Below are 12364 nucleotides of genomic sequence, written 5' to 3'. Positions count from 1 at the left end.
GTCTCCTGAAGGAACCTCTGCAAATGTCCTGGGGGTGAGCTGGAGCTGTGAGCAGCCCTGACACACGGAGAACCCAGCAGCAGAAGGACCCTGACCTGATGGGAGTCACTCCTTCCCCCAACAGCTTCTCCTCTCAGTGTTGTTGGGATCTCCCCGGGCAGGCTGAGCGCTGATCCTGGCAGGCGGCAGAGTCCCTGCCCCGGCACAGCCCTGGGGTGCAGGAACCCTGCTCTGCAGGACAGCCCTGGGCACCCCTGCCTGCACATTTACATTTACACCCCACAGCCATCCTGGGGACAACACAGCATTCACGTCTTATCACTCTGACAGTGCAGAAAGCAATCCCTACTCTGCAGCACATCCTCTCCTCTGATCAGAGAATCTCTGAGAGTTGTACTTACATCTCTCATAGGCTCTGCAATGTGACAGCTCTCTGAGATCCTGCCAAGATTTGCAGATGCAATGCCCTGCAGCCACAGCTTTAATATCTGAGAAGATTTCTCATTCAGTGATCTCTCAGCATCCTCCCACCCCAGACTGCATTTCCCTCTCTCTGCCTGGCTCCTGTGCCCTCCGTGCTGCAGGCAGAGCCCTCAGCCCTGCTGCGCTGTGCAGAGGAGCTGCTCCTGGGCAGAGCTGTCTCTCTGCAGCGCTGCCGCTTGCCATGAGCTCCCTCTGTCCCAGGAGCCCAGCCCAGCTCAGCAGCACAGGAGTAGCCCATGATGTCCCTTTCTCTGTCCCCTCTAGGCTCCCTCCAGGGGTCCCTGGGGCTCCAGGGGCACGTCCTTTGAAACAACCTGAAGTAATCAGTGATGTTGATTCTTTCTCCTCTTCAGAGACACTTCTTGCCAGCATTGTATTTTTCATTTTAAAAATAAATCGGTATGAGAATCATCTTTTCTTGTCCCATCATTAGACAGGACAACAGGAATATTACAGCAAAGTATCTAATTTCTCCAGGCTGGGGGAGGAATATCTTCAGTTGAATGAGTTCAGGCATTTTATTCTGGTTTTATATCCTCAGTCTAGAGAGACATTCATCAATCTTTGGCCATGTCATGTCTGTGCTCTGAAGCAAAGCCTTTGCTCACATGGGCTCTTGGACACTTGCTACCAGGTTTCTTGTGGCAGGTCAGAGCTGGGCTGGTGCCACAGCTGGGGTGGTTCAGCCCAGATGTGAGGCAATGGCCTCAGCCAGGGACCTGACTGGGGAGCTGGAGCTGTCAGTGCTGCAGACAGAGCTGTGACATGGATGGAATGAACTGCCAGGCAGGGTGGCAGAAGTGAGTTCATCTGGTCTGCAAGGACAGCAGCCTCCAAGCACAGAACAGCCCAGAACAAAACTCAGTCTAGACCTGTAAGGCAATTCAAGTTCCCATAATGAGCTCTTACTACAGGAGGAACAGTTAAAGCAGAAATAAAACCACAGTGTGGCCACTGATGAATATAATAAGAGTAAGAGGTGAGAATCTCTGTGTCCTCCTTGTCCTCCCTCTTCACCAGCAAGGTCTCCCAGGTCTCTGTGACTGGAGATAGAACAACCAGCAGTGGATAGGGATCAAGTCAGGGGTCACTGGAACTAACACAATCCTTTCCAGTCTATGGGACAGCAGGGGCAGCATCCCAGGAGCTGAGACAGCAGGACGATGTCACATGGAGGCCACTCTCCACCATCTTGGAAAGCTCATGGACACTGGGGGGACTCCCTGACCACTGGCAGCTCTCACACAGTGTGCGCACTTTTCAAAATGGCCAATGGGTGAGCAGGGGAACTAAGGGCTGTGCCCCAGAACATGTCCACTGGGACCCCATTTCTGGGTGTCTGGAAGAGAAGGTGACGGGGTTTACCCAGGGCAGGTTCTGCATGTCCATCCTCTTTGCTTTCTGTGAGGAAAGGACAGGGTTGTGGATGTATGGAGAACACTGGTGATCTGTTACCTGGAAGTCAGCAAGGCATTCAGCATCATCCCCCACAATATTCTTGCGTCCAAGGTAGGATATCATGATCTGTGTCAGTGCGCAAGTAGATGAGTAAACAATCTGGATGGTTGGGCTTGGAAAGGTGCGATAGAAAGGGAGAAACTTTCCAGTGATGAGGACAGTCCAGCACTGGAAGGTGTTTCCTAGGAGTGCGCACTCACACTGTCCAAGAAAGCGACCAAGATCTGTTTGGATGAAGCCCTGAGTCCTGGTTTGTTTCCCGACCCATGTGGTTCTTCAGGTTTTGAAGAGAATCAAAACCAACTTTTTTACTGGGGTAGTTCCATTTTACGTGTGTCACATAGGGCAGATGAAGGAAGCTCAGAGCTCCAGTCTCTGCTGCACTATAAGGCTTGATACCCCATCCATAGGTACATATCTAAGTGGTTCAGACAAAGGGTGGTCTTGCAAAAGTCACCCTTTGTGTCCCCAGGTGCATGGACACTGCTCATGTGCCTCTGCAGAGAGTGGCAGAGGTTGGATCCCTTTCTCAGGAGAAACTCCTTGCTGGAAAGACACAACTATTGGGGTGACTCAACAAGGTTTTATTGCATTTCACTTGGTATCAGATTTGACATATTTGGTGCTTTTCTGTGATCACTCCTTCTGCACAGATGATCACAGAAAGACAACAACTTCATAAGAGTTGGTTACAAAGGTCCTGTCATGAACAAGAAATCTCATCGTGAGATCTGGAGGTAATGAGGAAGATTATAACAAGCACCAGGCAAGAATCTCGAGGCCTCTTCTGAAGAGCGGGAGGCCCTGAGCAGCAGTGACTGGCCATGTGTGGTGTGGGAGAGTGTCAGGGGATGTGGGGTAGAAAAGGGTGATGGCTGATGACTTCAGCAAATCCTTACAACCATGTCTGAACCACAAGTGGAATGCGGTTGATGTCTGCGAGTGGAGGGGGAATAGGAGGAAGATTTTGGGGGAGTTATATAAGGAAGGAAGGTATGCTTCTCTTGGACTAGTCATATATAACAGTGACATTTGCATGCTGTGGGCATGGCTGTGCCTGGGAGATGGGGAATGGCTGCTGCTGGCGTGGCTGTGCTCAGTCATGGCCCATGAGCTGGCCCTGTTCTGCTCCTCTCTTACACTGCCCACACTTGGATGGACCTCAGGAATCATCCATGAGCCTGAAGGAAGCACCAACATCTTGGAGTGTTGGCCCGTTACTGGAGGACAAGAGTGAAAGGTTTGTGAGACACATGGGAGTGCAGGAAGAGAGTGGTCTATGTGTAGCAGTAAGTGTGTTAAAGAAGAAGACCTCAAGACCATGGGCTGGTCATGCTAATGTGGAATAGACTAATTTTTCTTTTTAATTTAGGACAGCAGTAGAAGGAACTTGTGCAGTTCAGTACTGGGGCATTGATCCAAATTGAGGAGTCGAGCAAGTTTGGGACTTGGACAGCTCAGGTGATTGGTGACCATTGCCAGGTTTGTGAAAGAAGCTGAATGGGTTTGGGGGACGTCATAGGCATTGCCAAGTCTTCAGAAAACCAGAGCCTTGTGGTTAAAGCAAGAGCACTTGGCAGCAAACCCACGCCCAAAACACAAATACCCTCCCAGTGACCACACGCAGAGCCTGAGAACCATAAGAGTGAAAGGGTCTCCTTTGTCTGGTCCTGGGGTGAGGATTTGGCCATTCTGATGATGAACAAACATGAAGGGCTGACATGGCACCAGAGCCACCTCCACATCACCTTTACCACCTCTGACCATTGTCTCCAGGCTTCTCCTTGTCCAGCCTCCAGGGACAGGGACTGCCTGTGTCAGTGATGGCCCTTCGTGGGCTCCCAAACACCCTCAGAACATGGGGCTGGGTTCCATCTTTTACTTTGTTAGAGGTTTGTTCATTCTTTCAGTAGCTGCAGTTCAGGATCATGGCAGCAGAGGGCTCATTAACATCCAAAATGCTCTTAAAAGCCAAGGCACTGTGTAGCACTCTCCAAAAGTCTTAAAGTCTGGTGTGGATGATTTCAGAGATTTCTGAACTGTAGCCAAACAGTGAGCATTTCCATAATAAATAGTAATAAATGCAAATATCTTATATTTCCGTCCCCCTCCCAAAGACCTCATTTCCAGAACAGCTGATATCAACAGTCTCCAATAAATATTGGTCTAAAGAATCTCCTGATAAAGACTGAATATGTCAGAGAAGTGGGTGCCTAAATCACCACTTGGGCGAGGAGACGGGCCAGGACACCTCAAGAGGAATCACACAACTCTGAACCTAGAGGTGGGTGTTCCTGGGAATCTCAGGTGCCACAGCACAGGGATACTTGTGTTCGGGGAGCTGGCCAAGTGACCCATCTCCTGTTCTGTAATGGTGTCTGAGTTTGCTCAGGTCACCCCTGACCTAAGCCCCATCCACTGCTGGGTGTTCTCCAGACTCCTGCCTTCAGGAACAAAGTCCCAGGAGATTTTTCTGGTGAAGATGGAGGCAAAGAAGCCATGAAGAACCCCAGTCCTGTCTGATTCTACTCTTACAAAGTTCAGCAGCAGGCCCACATTCACCCTGACTATTCTTTTACTGCAAATGAAGCCAAGACAGCTCATCTTGCTGTCATCACCCTCCCCCTGAGGTATCAAGTCATGGGGAGCTTTGGCATCATCCCCACATCCATGAACAAGCTTTCTAAATTCTTCCTTTGCAGCTCCCCCTGCTTCCACCTCCTGGGTGCTGCCTTTGTGCCCTAGAGCTCCATCAGTTCAAACAAGCAACCTCACGAGGTAAATGCTTCTATTCTTGGGAATTTTCATTGAAAGTTCTTGTCCTTGGAGCAGACTGTTCTCTAAGGCTTGTCAGATTTGCTGAGCTCCTTCATTCTTCTGAGATGCTTCCCATGGAAGCACCTGTATCAGCCCCCTAGTATGTCAAAATCTTCTCCTCTGGAACCCACCAGCCTGTGCTCTGCTGCTGGCTTTCCTCCCTCCCCTCTGGTGCTTGGGACCCCACTCTGTCCTGGTCATGACAGCCAAGGTGGACACTGATGTTCACATCCCTCACCAGCTCTCCCTTGTTTCCCAGTTGCAGATCCAGGTGAGCACCACCCTTGTTGCCCACCAAGTAGACATGGTAAGAAGTTGGCCCAAGATCCTTTGAACTGTTGGCACCTGTAGCTTTGCATGGCCAGTGAATGTCAGAACAATTGCAGTTCCCCATAGGAACCTGCTCATTGACTGGAGACCTCTTCAGGTTGCTGACAGAAGATTTTTTCCACTGCTTCTCCATGATCAAGTAGTTTGTAACACCCAACGCACTGTCACCCTGTACCGGGTTTACATGGCAAAGTCCTGGAAGTGGGGTGAGTGTGGGTGTGCTACAGTTGTCACCTCTCTGAGAAGACAACAGGAGTCTGACCAATGTCAGACAGAGCTGATTTCAGCTGCTCCAAGATGGACCCACTCCTTCCAAATCTGAGCCATTCAGTGATGCCGGCAGCACCTCTGGGATATTGTGTTTGAGAAAGGGTAAAAAACGCTGCACAACAGCAGGTGGGAGAGAGGAGGGAGGAAATGTGAGAGAAAAGCACTGCAGACACCAAGGTCATGTCCCATAGGACCCAAGCAGGTCCCTCAGCAGGCCAAAGCTTGCTCTCCTGAAATCCTGCTCCTTGCCTTGTTATCATCTTCCAGGAGCCTCAGCTCCACTTTCCCATCCCTGACTGTTCCATCCTGACCAACTCTTTGTGGTTTGTAAGTGTGAAGTCCCACAGGGCACCTCACCTCACTGACTCCTCAGTCACCCGTGTCAAGAAGATGTTGTCAATGAGCTCCAACCCCTCCTGGATGGCTGGTAGCTTGCAGATATTGGGATATCTTAGGTCAGCCATGAGGACACTGCCCTGGAAACATGAGGATTCTTTCATTTGTCTGAAGGAGACCTCATCTAATTCCTCTTCCTGATCAGTGAACCTGTACTTGATGTCCAGTAGCCACAACCCTGCCCATGTTGTTCTGCCCTCTCATGCTGACTCCTCAACCTTCAGCTGACATTGTCTGTCCCCAGGCAGAGCTCCACACATTTCTGCTGCTCTCCCACATGAAGGGAAACTATCCCTTTGACTCCTGACCGCTGCCATTATGAACACCAGGCCCCCAAGCCCCCAGAGTTTCTCTAGGAGGTGGTATTTGTAGTTTCCTGTAATTCCTCATGCTGTTCAGTTGTGAGAGACACCCTTATCAGGATAAACCACCTGTGTACAAACATTAAAAGCTGAGCAAATAGAGCTTCAGTCAAGGGCGAGTCCAGACCTTGAGAAAATCTATGATATGCCCAACAGAAAACTATTCCTTTGTACAAGGAAAAATAAGCTGTGATGTATCAGGGTGGGACAATAACCCCGTCCATCAGGACAGAGAAGGACCCAACACGCTGAGCAGTGACCCTGAGGAGAAGGGCCTGGGCACTTCAAGGACCCCACACCAGCCCGTGGTGCACGCTCACCATGAACAAGGCAGCTGCACACGGGGCTGCATGAGGAGGAGCGTGGGGACCCAGACACCTGGAGTTCTCATCCCATTCGGTTCAGCACTGCTGTGACCCCACACACACGGGGTTGTGCCAGTGTGCGGCTTCCCAGTTTGGAGAAGCAGGGAGGAACTGGAGAGTGCAGGGCTCTGCCAAAGCAGGTTCAGCACCTTGTGCACATGCGGTGGGATGCTGAGGGACCTGGGCTGCTTTGGCCCAGCAGCGCTGGGGAGGCTGCAGCAGTGCAGGAGTAGCCTGAGAGTGCTTGAAGAGTGGTTTCAGAGATGGTGGAGGTTTTCTTCATAGTGGGAAAGAGCATGAGAAAGAAATAATGGTCCAAAGTGCAGCTGGGGAGGTCCAGGCTGGACATGAGCAGAAAGGAATGTGACTGGAAGGGCAGTGCTGTGGTGGAGCAGGTCAGCAGAGGGAGTCTGCATCAGGCCAAGGCTTTGTGCTTCACGGAACAGCTGGGGAGGATGCAGAGATCTCAGCAAAGGAAGGAAGATGCTCAGACAAGAGCAAGGTGGGGCAGCAGGGGGGATGTCTGCAGCCTGCAGGGAAAGAGGTGCAGGGGATGCCACAGCACAGGACAGGCTGTCCTGGAGGTGATCAAGGGATGTAAAGAGGCTGAAAGCCCCACCAGACATGAGCTCCTTCTCCCCTTGGCTATGGCTGTTGTCTGCACCTCTGATGCCTGTGAGGAGACACCTTGTCCTTCCAGCACAGGGGCCTCATGGCCTCCTTGTCCCCAGCCAGGAACCTGGGAGGTGTGGGACCATAGTCCTGCCCTTGGCCTTGCACAACCCCACATCACACTGTCCAGGAAGGGCCCAGGGCAACGTGGGAAGGACAGGATCTGACTTCCCAGGGCTGGGGGCCCTTTGATTAATGAAACACAACCAGGTTTACTCACAATCAGAGCCACCTTTACTTTGCTTTTCCTGACCTGTCATCACTGCCTCGAGTTTTCTTCTCTAAGTGATCCTGGGCACAGTTCCTCAATATTGTCCCTCAGTGGGACCCATTAACGTTACAAGAAACTTTGGAGTTTGAATCTGACTTTGACTTCTTGAGAGGTTACACCAACTTCCTCCACGGCTTGAAGGTGCACGGACTCAGCACCAAACCCACCAGAGGGGTCATTAAAGCGCCTTGGGCTGCTCCTGTGCTGCTGAGCTGGGCTGGGCTCTTGGGACAGAGGGAGCTCCTGGCAAGCGGCAGTGCTGCAGAGAGACAGCTCTGCCCAGGAGCAGCTCCTCTGCACAGCGCAGCAGGGCTGAGGGCTCTGCCTGGGGATCTCAGGGAGACGAGCAAGGCAGAGAGAGATTAAAGGTGGTCAGGATTGGGAGGATGACTGAGAGCTCACTGGAGGAGAAACCTTTGCAGCCCTTGCCATGGTAAGTCTCTGGGTGCAGGGCAATGCAGCTGTAGCTCCTGGAGGCATCTCCTAAAACTGGCACAGGCACAGCTGGTGGGATCTGTCAGGGCAGGGATCTCTTTCAACAGCTTTGAAAATCTGAGAAGCAAGTTTTGCATCCAGGGGTGCCCAGGGCTGTCCTGCAGAGCAGGGTCCCTGCACCCCAGGGCTGTGCCAGGACAGGGACTCTGCCGCCTGCCTGGGTCAGCGCTCAGCCTGCCCGGGGAGATCCCATGGCGGCAGCTGTGTGTGTCAGGGCTGCTCAGAGCTCCAGACCATCCCCACAGACATGGCAGAGAGTCCTTCTGAACAACAACATCAAGACAGCAACAGCGGCAAGGGAAGGAGTCTGTGCTTTCAGTTTTCCACTCTTGGTTGTCTGGCTGTGCAGTGGGAGATGGGGATTTATTTCTCTCTTTGGAGAAGACACTGAGACCCCAGTTCTCGTTAGGACTTGTCTGAGCTGCTCCTGAGCCCCTGCACACACAGAGCTGCCCCTGGGCAGTACCAGGAGGTGTGAGCAGGACAGAGCTGAGCACACAGTGGGTGGGACGGGGTCTGTGACACTGACAGGGAGCAGACCCAGGGACAGAGACACAACTGCAGGCAGCACAGACATGGACAGGGAGAGGGAGATGGACCAGAAATGCTGGGGAGGCGGGATTTGGGACCCCCCTGTGCAGTGCAGAGACGTTTCCCAGTGCAACCCCTGGTCTCCTCTCGTTCCCAGCAGAGCTTCTGCCCCAAAGCCATGGGGTCCAGGTCACGAGTCTCCACCTCAGCAGCTGCACCTCCAGGTGAAGGGTTCCTGGAACATGGTACACAAAAAAGGTGCTAAAAGTACTTGCTCTACAGTGTCATTATGTGAGTGTCAGCAGCATAGTCGGGTAAGGAGGAGGTTCCACAGCATGCCCGTCTGCCTTTCTGTTATTGCTTTAATTTTCTGGAACACTTCAGTGTCCTTCCCCGTTTCTCCACCTCTCCCTGGTGCTCTTGCTGTATGGGATTGGTGTGGGAGTGTGGTTCCATTCTTGTTCTGACACCAACACTGGGGGTCTTGCCCCAGAGATGATTCATGGAAACCAGGTGCCTAAGCTGTATTTTAAGTTGTGATGAAACATGTTTTTCATTTTGCAGAAACAAAGTAAACTGACATATCCCTCTTTCAGGGAGGAGGTTTTAATGAGAAACAGCATGTTTATTTTACTCAGAGAAGTCTCCCCTAACTTGTCACTGTCTTTTCCTCCTATGGCAGGTCCCCATGTTCACAGACAGCAAATGTCCAACAGCAGCTCCATCACCCAGTTCCTCCTCCTGGCATTCACAGGCACACAGGAGCTGCAGCTCTTGCACTTCTGGCTCTTCCTGGGCATCTACCTGGCTGCCCTCCTGGGCAACGGCCTCATCATCACCACCATAGCCTGGGACCAGCACCTCCACACCTCCATGTACTTCTTCCTGCTCAACCTCTCCCTCCTTGACCTGGGCGCCATCTCCACCATTGTCCCTAAATCCATGGCGAACTCTCTGTGGGATACCAGGGCCATTTCCTATGCAGGATGTGCTACACAACTCTTTCTGTTTCTCTTTTTCATTTCAGCAGAGTAATCTCTCCTCACAGTCATGTCCTACGACCGCTACGTTGCCATCTGCAAACCCCTGCACTACGGGACCCTCCTGGGCAGCAGAGCTTGTGTCCACATGGCAGCAGCTGCCTGGGCCACTGGGTTTCTCACTGCTCTGCTGCACACGGCCAATACATTTTCACTGCCACTGTGCAAGGGCAATGCCCTGGACCAGTTCTTTTGTGAAATCACCCAGATGCTCAAGCTCTCCTGCTCAAACTCCTACCTCAAGGAAGTTGGGCTTCTTGTTTTCATTGGTTTTCTTGTTTTGGGATGTTTTATTTTCATTGTGCTGTCCTATGTGCAGATCTTCAGGGCCGTGCTGAGGATCCCCTCTGAGCAGGGACGGCACAAAGCCTTTTCCACCTGCCTCCCTCACCTGGCCGTGGTCTCCCTGTTTGTCAGCACTGCCATGTTTGCCTATCTGAAGCCCCCCTCCATCTCCTCCCCATCCCGGGACCTGGTGGTGTCTGTTCTGTACTCTTTGGTGCCTCCAGCAGTGAACCCGCTCATCTACAGCATGAGGAACCAGGAGCTCAAGGATGCCCTGAGGAAACTACTTCAATACTCACTGCTTCAGGTTTATAAGGTTTGTGTTATCTCACTAGGGCTGTAATAGAAATAGCCAGAATTAGCTTTTCCTCTTATGTGTCTGTATTTTTCCACTGTGCTTTTGCTGGGTTTTGTGTTTTGATTCATGTCTGTAATAACATATTTCATGGCCTCCTGTGAGTTTTTTCTTGAACCAAAGACCTCATGTGCATATATATATGCACTCATTTTTTTTTTTTATAAACTCAATAAAAAAAGCAGTAGAAAACAATTTCTCTCAGGTCCCATCTCTTCACTCCTCTGGAGCTGGGGGAGCAGCCCCAGGATGCAGGAGGGTCCAGGAGACAAATGCTGCTCCATGGAGGAGCAACCCCGGTGGCCTTGGGGCTGCCCGTGGGCCCCTCAGTCGTCGCTCCCTCTCTCCTGCTTTCAAATTACGGCTGCTGCTTCCCTGGAGCCATGGCCAAGGGCAACAGCAGGACGTGGCCATTTCAGTGCTGGTTTCTCCTCATAAAGACACCAGCTTTCTCAAACCAGCAGTGGAGCTGGAGCACAGGATTGATGCCGAGCTCAGGGAAGGTCTCGTGGAGAGCACATGCTGGTCTGCACTCACATCTCACACTGCCTACTGGTCATCTATGGATATCGCTCTTTTCCTTCTAACCTTCATGTGCAAACATGACCAAGAAGACACTGACACATCCAGTTTAGACACTCTTTGACCTTTCAGCTGGGGGTGGGGCGGGATGGGAAAGGCAATTTTAAAACAAATGGCTGTGCCCTTGCGTTTGTGGGGCTCCTAAGGTCTCATGTAACTTGTGACAGTCCTGTTGTCCCTCCAGTGGCATCCCTGAGACCGCAGAGAGGAGCAGACCATGGGAACCACTTGGTCAGAGCTGGCGTCTGTGCAAACAGCACCATAAACACAGGGGCTCCTCAGGGCAGGGCAGAAGTCTGGACGCCTCTTCCAAAGTTGGTGTCAGGAATACAGTCCAGGTGCTGCTCCCTCAGAAGGACTCCTGCTCTTTTGGGGTTCTTGATGGATTCAGGGGGACAATCTCAGAGTCCCAGGGGGGTGTTCTAGGGACCAAGGACTGAACTAAGAGCTTCTTTCTTGTTCGGACATGTCCAAGAGACTGTAACAGGTCTTGGACTTATTTGCCTGTTGCTGTCTCACCTGCAATAGGAATGATGGCAGATGCTCTCATGGAGAGGAACTGTGTGCACCCAGGAGAGCTCAAGGGATCTCCAGGGACAGCATGGGAGTCAACTTTGGAAGGAAGGGCGGGTTACTCAGGAGGAACACAAGAATTCTGTGAGGTTATGGAGGGAGAAAACTAGAAGGGCCAAAGCCCAACCAGAGCTACACCTGGGTACTACTGTAAAAGGCAACAAGAAAAGTTTCTATAAATGTATAATCAACAAGAGGAGGGCTAAGGAGAATCTCCATCCCATGATGGATAGAGAGGGAAACACATTGACAGAGGATGAGGGAAAAGCTGAGGTACTAAATGCCTTCTTTGCCTCAGTCTTCAACAGTCAGAACAGTTGTGCTTCAGGTACCCATCCCCCTGAGCCAGAAGACGGGGATGGGGAGGAGAGTGACTCCCAAATAATCCAAGGGGAAATGGTTGGTGACCTGGCACACCACTTGGACACCCACAAGTCTATGGGGCCAGATGAGAAACACCCAAGGGTGCTGAGGGAGCTGGCGGAGGTGATTACAGAGGCACTTTCCATTATCCACCAGCAATCCTGGCTAACTGGGGAGGTCGCAGTTCACTGGAAGTTGACTAACATGACGCGCATCTACAAGAAGGGTCAGAAAGACAATCTGGGGAACTACGGACCTGTCAGTCTAACCTAGGTGATGGGCAAGGTCATGGAGCAGATGATTTTGAGTAACATCACACAGCACATACCAGAGAACCATGTGATCAGGCCCAGTCAACATGGGCTTATGAAAGGCAGGTCCTGATTGACCAACCTGATCTCCTTCTATGATAAGGTGATCCAATTAGTGGATTAGGGAAAGGTTGTGGATGTTCTGCACTTAGACTCCAGTAAAGCCTTTGACTCCGTATCCCACAGCACCTCCTGGAGAAGCTGTAGCTCATGGCTTGGATGGTGTATCTGCCATGGGTAAAGAACTGACTGGAGGGACGGGCCCAAAGAGTTGTGGTGAACGGAGCCGAATCCACTTAGTGGCCGGTCACAAGTGGTGTTCCCAGGGCTCAGTATTGGGCTCAGTTCTATTTAATATCTATCAATGATTTGGATGAGGGGATCGAGTGCAGCCTCAGTAAGTTT

The 12364-nt window shown here is 51.6% G+C and overlaps 1 pseudogene; it reads left to right on the top strand.

Moving 5' to 3' along the window:
• Window positions 1-9155: 9155 nt before the first annotated feature.
• On the top strand, window positions 9156-10118 carry LOC136106403 (olfactory receptor 14J1-like; annotated as a pseudogene).
• The last annotated feature ends 2246 nt before the right edge of the window (window positions 10119-12364 follow it).

This window comes from Patagioenas fasciata, chromosome 11, assembly GCF_037038585.1.
Source record: "Patagioenas fasciata isolate bPatFas1 chromosome 11, bPatFas1.hap1, whole genome shotgun sequence".
In the NCBI taxonomy this organism is placed as follows: domain Eukaryota; kingdom Metazoa; phylum Chordata; class Aves; order Columbiformes; family Columbidae; genus Patagioenas; species Patagioenas fasciata.
This window is presented reverse-complemented; position numbering and strand designations above follow the sequence as displayed.